Here is a 6000-nt window from a genome sequence, read left to right as displayed (position 1 = left end):
GTGATATAGAGAGAGAGAGAAAAAGGAGGGCGAGAGAGAAAGAGAGAGGAGAGAAGGGAGAGTGAAGGAGGACAGAGGGATGGAGAGAGAGATAAGGGAGAGATAGTGAGGAGAGAAGGGAGAGGGAGAGAGAAGGCGAGAGAGGAGAGATAAGGGAGAGTGAACGAGGACAGAGGGATGGAGAGAAAGAGAGCGAGAGAGAAGGGAGAGTGAAGGAGGACAGAGAGATGGAGAGAAAGAGAATGATAAGGGGAAGACAGGAAGAAGAGAGGGAGTAGGAGACAGGGGGGGGGGGCAAAAAGATAGGGGGGAAGGGTTAATAACAGGATAAATGCCAAATTCATGACCATACATGTTGAATGCTTAAGGTTGACCAGATCTGCACCTTGTGTGCACTCATGTGTGTGTTTATATGCATAGAATGACATATTACAAATAATGTATTAGTAATTGAATTGGATCTGTGTGTGTGTGTGTGTGTGTGTGTGTGTGTGTGTGTGTGTGTGTGTGTGTGTGTGTGTGTGTGTGTGTGTGTGTGTGTGTGTGTGTGTGTGTGTGTGTGTGTGTGTGTGTGTGTGTGTGTGTGTGTGTACCTCTGGTATGTCATAGCCCATGAGCTTGGTGGGTCTGATGGTAGAGTGGTGCGATGTTGGCTAGATGCTGGGTCTCATGGATAATGGCCAACACGTAGATAATCCCATCTGTCCCCAAACAACACTCTCTACCTCTCCCCAGAACACTATCTACTGTATCTCTGTCTGGCATTGGGCTGGGGAGGGAGGGAGGGGGAGTCAAAGAGTGAAAAGACAAAAGGAGAAACATATTTGTTTTTAGTCTCCTTTGGGAGAGACTGCCTGCCTTATACTAATGATGTCCTGGCCTGTGTCACACTGTTCATGTAAAAAGAGTTTGTAGTGATGACAAACATAATAATAATCATTTACATTTATAGAGCGCTTTTCATTTACATTTAAATCAGAAAGCTCTGGTGTCAATACCATAGTGTGCCATCACAGCAGCACGATTTGTGACCTGTTGCCACAAGAAAGGGCAACCAGTGAAGAACAAACATCATTGTAAATAAAAGCCATATTTATTTATTTTCCCTTCTGTACTTTAACCATTTGCACATAATATGACAAAGGTCATCTCTATATTATTTTGGAGCTATTGTGAGTGTAATGTTCACTGTTCATTTTTATTGTTTATTTCACTTTTGTTTATTATCTAGTTCACTTGGTATGGCAATGTTAACATATGTTTCCCATACCAATAAAGCCATTAAATTGAGAGGGAGTAGGAGACAGGCAGAAAGAGAGGGAGTGGGAGACAGGCAGAAAGAGAGGGAGTAGGAGACAGGCAGAAAGAAAGGGAGTAGAAAGGCAGAAAGAGAGGGAGTGGGAGACAGGCAGAAAGAGAGGGAGTAGGAGACAGGCAGAAAGAGAGGGAGTAGGAGACAGGCAGAAAGAGAGGGAGTAGGAGACAGAGGGGGGCAGGCAGAAAAAGACAGGAAAAACTAAAAGAGAGGGGGAGAGGAGAGTCAGAGGGTTAATGACAGCTGAAGGATAAATGCCAATTTCATGACCATACATGTTGAACGCTAAAGGTCAATGAATTTGTGACGTCTGGCGGCAGAGCCACACATGTTTTATCCCCACCCATTTTTTTACCATTAATGTGTCACACATCAGTTTGCAATGTAAAAAAATAATCATTGAGTTAATAAAGCTGCATACAAACATGGTCTCTTTTTTTGTTTTCTTGAGTAAATCAGCTCCCAAATGCAGATGTTTCAGCCTGGCTCAGTGCTTTCTGGGGTTGGTAACGTTCTCTAGTTGCTCCGTGATTGGCTCAGTGTTCTGTCACTCATGGGGACACTACGTCGCTGCAAAATCTACAGGGAGAGCTCGAGAATGTAATCCCCTTGGGTGCTGCCATAGAGTCCCATTAGAAGTACCCTTCCATGAAGGCTCAATCAATGTCATTAGCCACAGATAAAATTGCGTCAAATCACATACCTACTGTAGCTTTGATTGGACTAATCATGTCGACATCATACTTTCAAAATCTTAGCTAGCAAACTAGCAGTCATCATGACAATCTACTGGCAAATCCTTTTCAATCCTTGTCATATTAACGAAATGATGAAGAAAATGACAGATAAAACATATCGGTGCTCATCAGCCATTCGACATAAACATTACACAACAAGTTGTAAATCTCAAATTCAATTTGGAAGGAATCAGTGGTTAACTGCAAGCATTGCAAAGAAGTCACTAGCCTGCTATTCAGTGGAGTAGGTGTGAGGTCCAAATCTGGGTTTAATGGTCTCTTTCCTAAGCTTAAGGGAGAAAGATTTATCAAATTAATTTGGGACAGATTGACTGTCTCATGCTAATGATGTCCTAGCCTGGGTCAGACTGTTCATGTAGAAACAGTTTGCAGTGATGGCAAACATAATAATCATTTACATTTATAGAGCACTTCTCATTTACAGACGTAAATCAAGGAAGCTCTGGTGTCAGAAGCTATTTATTATCAGTCTTACCTGTGAAGAACGCCAGGAAGGCGTCTGGTTGATAAGATGGTGCCGGAGAAGAAGGATGACGTTTTGTGTCCCCAACCAATTGTGTTTTTTTGCGTTGTTTGGAACTTATTTTTGAAACTTATTTTGTACATAATGTTGGCGCTACCGTCTCTTATGAACAAAAATAACTTCTGGACATCAGGACTGCGATTACTCACCACGGACTGGCAGAATCCTTTTTTCCCCTTTAACGAGTATGATATACTGCTCTCCCAGGAACAGGCCCAGATCCCTGTCATTTGCGTGAAGAGAAGGCAGAGAAAAGGGGGCCAAATGGCAGGTGGCCGAGAATTTGTAGGTGACTGAATAAGCCCCCACTTCCTTCCATTCTGCTAGCATACGTGCAATCTTTGGAAAATACAATAGGTGGACCTACGCGGAAGATTAAACTACCAACGGGACATTAAAAACTGTAATATCTTATGCTTCACAGAGTCGTGGCTGAACGACGACACTATCAACATACAGCTGGCTGGTTATACGCTGTACCGGCAGGATAGAACAGGTAAGACAAGGGGCGGCGGACTATGTATTTTTGTAAATAACAGCTGGCGCACGATATCTATGTCTTGAGCTATTGCTCGCCTGAGGTAGAGTATTTTATGATAAGCTGTAGACCACACTATCTACCTAGAGAGTTGTCATCTATATTTTCCGTAGCTGTTTACATACCCCCACAGACTGAGGCCACATTGAATGAGATGTATTCCGCCATAAGCAAACAAGAAAACGCTCACCCAGTGGCGGCTCTCCTAGTCGCCGGGGACTTAAATGCAGAGAAACTTAAATCCGTTTTTACCAAATTTCTATCAGCATGTTAAATGTGTAACCCGAGGGGGGAGAAAAAAAAAACTCTAGACCACCTTTACTCCACACACAGACACACACAAAGCTCTCCCTTGCCCTCCATTTGGCGAATCTGACCATAATTCTATCCTCCTGATCCCTGCTTACTAAAATTAAAGCAGGATGCACCTGTGAATCGATCACTAAAAAAGTGGTCAGATAAAGCAGATGCTAGCAGACTGGAACATGTTCCGGGATTCCCCGATGGCATTGAGGAGTACACCCCATCAGTCATTTGCTTCATCAATAAGTGAATCGACATTGTGCGCACAGTTACAGTACGTACATACCCCAACCAGAAGCCATGGATTACAGGCAACGTCTGCACTGAGCTAACGGCCAGAGCTGCCACTTTCAAGGAACGGGACTTATAAGAAATCCTGCTATGCCCTCTGACGAACTATCAAACAGGCAAAGCGTCAATACAGGACTAAGATCGAATCGTACTCCACCGGCTCAAACGCTCGTCGGATGTGGCAAGGTTGCAAACCATTACAGATTACAAAGGGAAGCACAGCCGAGAGCTGCCCAGTGACACGAGCTAAACTACTTCTATGCTCGCTTCGAGGCAAATAACACTGAAACATGCACAAGAGCACCAGCTGTTCCGGAAGACGGTGTGATCACGCTCTCCACAGCCGATGTGAGTAAGACCTTTAAACAGGTCAACATTCACAAGGCCGCAGGGCCAGACGGATTGCCAGGACATGTACTGCGAGCCTGCACTGATCAACTTGCACGTGTCTTCACTGACATTTTCAACTTCTCCCTGTCCAAGTCTGTAATACCAACATGTTTTAAGCAGACCACCAGTCCCTGTGCCCAAGAACACTAAGGTAACCTGCCTAAATGATTACCAACCCATAGCACTCACATCTGTAGCCATGAAGAAGTGCTTTGAAAGGCTGGTCATGGCACACATCAACACCATTATCCCAGAAACACTAGACCCACTCTAATTTGCATACCGCCCCAACAGATCCACAGATGATGCAACCTCTATTGCACTCCACACTGCCCTTTCCCACCTGGATAAAAGTAACACCTATGTGAGAATGGTATTCATTGACTACAGCGCAACATTCAACACCATGGTGCCCTCAAAGCTCATCAATAGGCTAAGGACCCTGGGACTTAACACCTCCCTCTGCAACTGGATCCTGGACTTCCTGGCGGGCCGCCTCCAGGTGGCAAGGGTAGGTAACAACATATCCGTCACGTTGATCCTCAACATAGAGGCCCCTCAGGGGTGCGTGCTCAGTTCCCTCCTGTGCTCCCTGTTCACTCATGAATGCACGGCCAGGCACGACACCAACACCATCATTAAGTTTGCCGATGACACAACAGTGGTAGGCCGACAACGACTAGACAGCCTATAGGGAGGTGGTCAGAGAACTGGCCGTGTGGTGCCAGGACAACAACCTCTCCCTCAACATGATCAAGACAAAGGAGATGATTTTGGACTACAGGAAAAAGAAGACCGAGCACGGCCCCGTTCTCATTGACGGGGCTGTAGTGGAGCCGGTTGAGAGCTTCAAGTTCCTTGGTGTCCACATCACCAACAAACTAACATGGTCCAAGCACACCAAGATAGTCATGAAGAGGGCACGACAAAACATATTCCCCCTCAGGAGACTGAAAAGATTTGGGATGGGTCCTCAAAAGGTTCTACAGCTGCACCATCAAGAGCATCCTGACAGGTTGCATCACTGCCTGGTATTGAAACTGCTCGGCCTCCGATTGCAAGGTATTACAGAGGATAGTGCAAATGGCCCAGTAAATCACTGGGGCCAAGCTACCTGCCATCCAGGACCTCTATACCAGGCGGTGTCAGAGGAAGGCCCTAAAAATTGTCAAAGACTCCAGCCACCCTAGTCTTAGACTGTTTGCTCTGCTCCCACACAACGAGCTTGGTGTCTATTGTTAGCTAATCTAGGGGTTAAGGTTAGGAGAAAGACGAGCTAACATGCTAAGTAGTTGCAAAATAGCTAAAAGGGTAGTAAGTAGTTGCAGTTCCTAATAAGCTAAAGGTTGTCCGTGATGGGATTCAAACACGCAACCTTTGGTCTGCTTGACGTTCGCGTAATACACCCACACATCCACCCAGACCTACCATCCTTTTTGCCATAGGTATCCAGGTTATGTATCCACACCAAACGTAACATATCGTACTAATTTGAGGGTCCTGGATTCAAATTTACCCTGTTAAGTCTAGTCTATGAGACCAGGGTGATTTTCTCTAACCCTAAAACAGCCTTTTTCTTGTGGGGACTGGCAAAATGTGCCCACTTTTCCCTTGTAAAGACTTCTGGTCCCCACAAGGATAGTAACACACACCTACACCTGGTTCTGGGCACACCACAAGATCAATGATTGCTCAACAGTGCCGGCAGGTTTTCACAGCTGACTGAATGTAAGCATTATTGTGCTGCATTCAACAGCTCTGAGAAAATAATCAGTGGAAAGTGTTTATTATCATTAAGAGCCAACATGTTTCAGCATCAAGGTGCAGTTTCTTAAATTAAAGCACTACACTGCCACTCAGCAAGGGGCTTCATCAACTTGGC

This window comes from Oncorhynchus gorbuscha, linkage group LG16, assembly GCF_021184085.1.
Source record: "Oncorhynchus gorbuscha isolate QuinsamMale2020 ecotype Even-year linkage group LG16, OgorEven_v1.0, whole genome shotgun sequence".
Taxonomy (NCBI): Eukaryota; Metazoa; Chordata; class Actinopteri; order Salmoniformes; family Salmonidae; genus Oncorhynchus; species Oncorhynchus gorbuscha.
The sequence above is the reverse complement of the archived record's forward strand: the minus strand, read 5'-3'. Positions refer to the sequence as shown.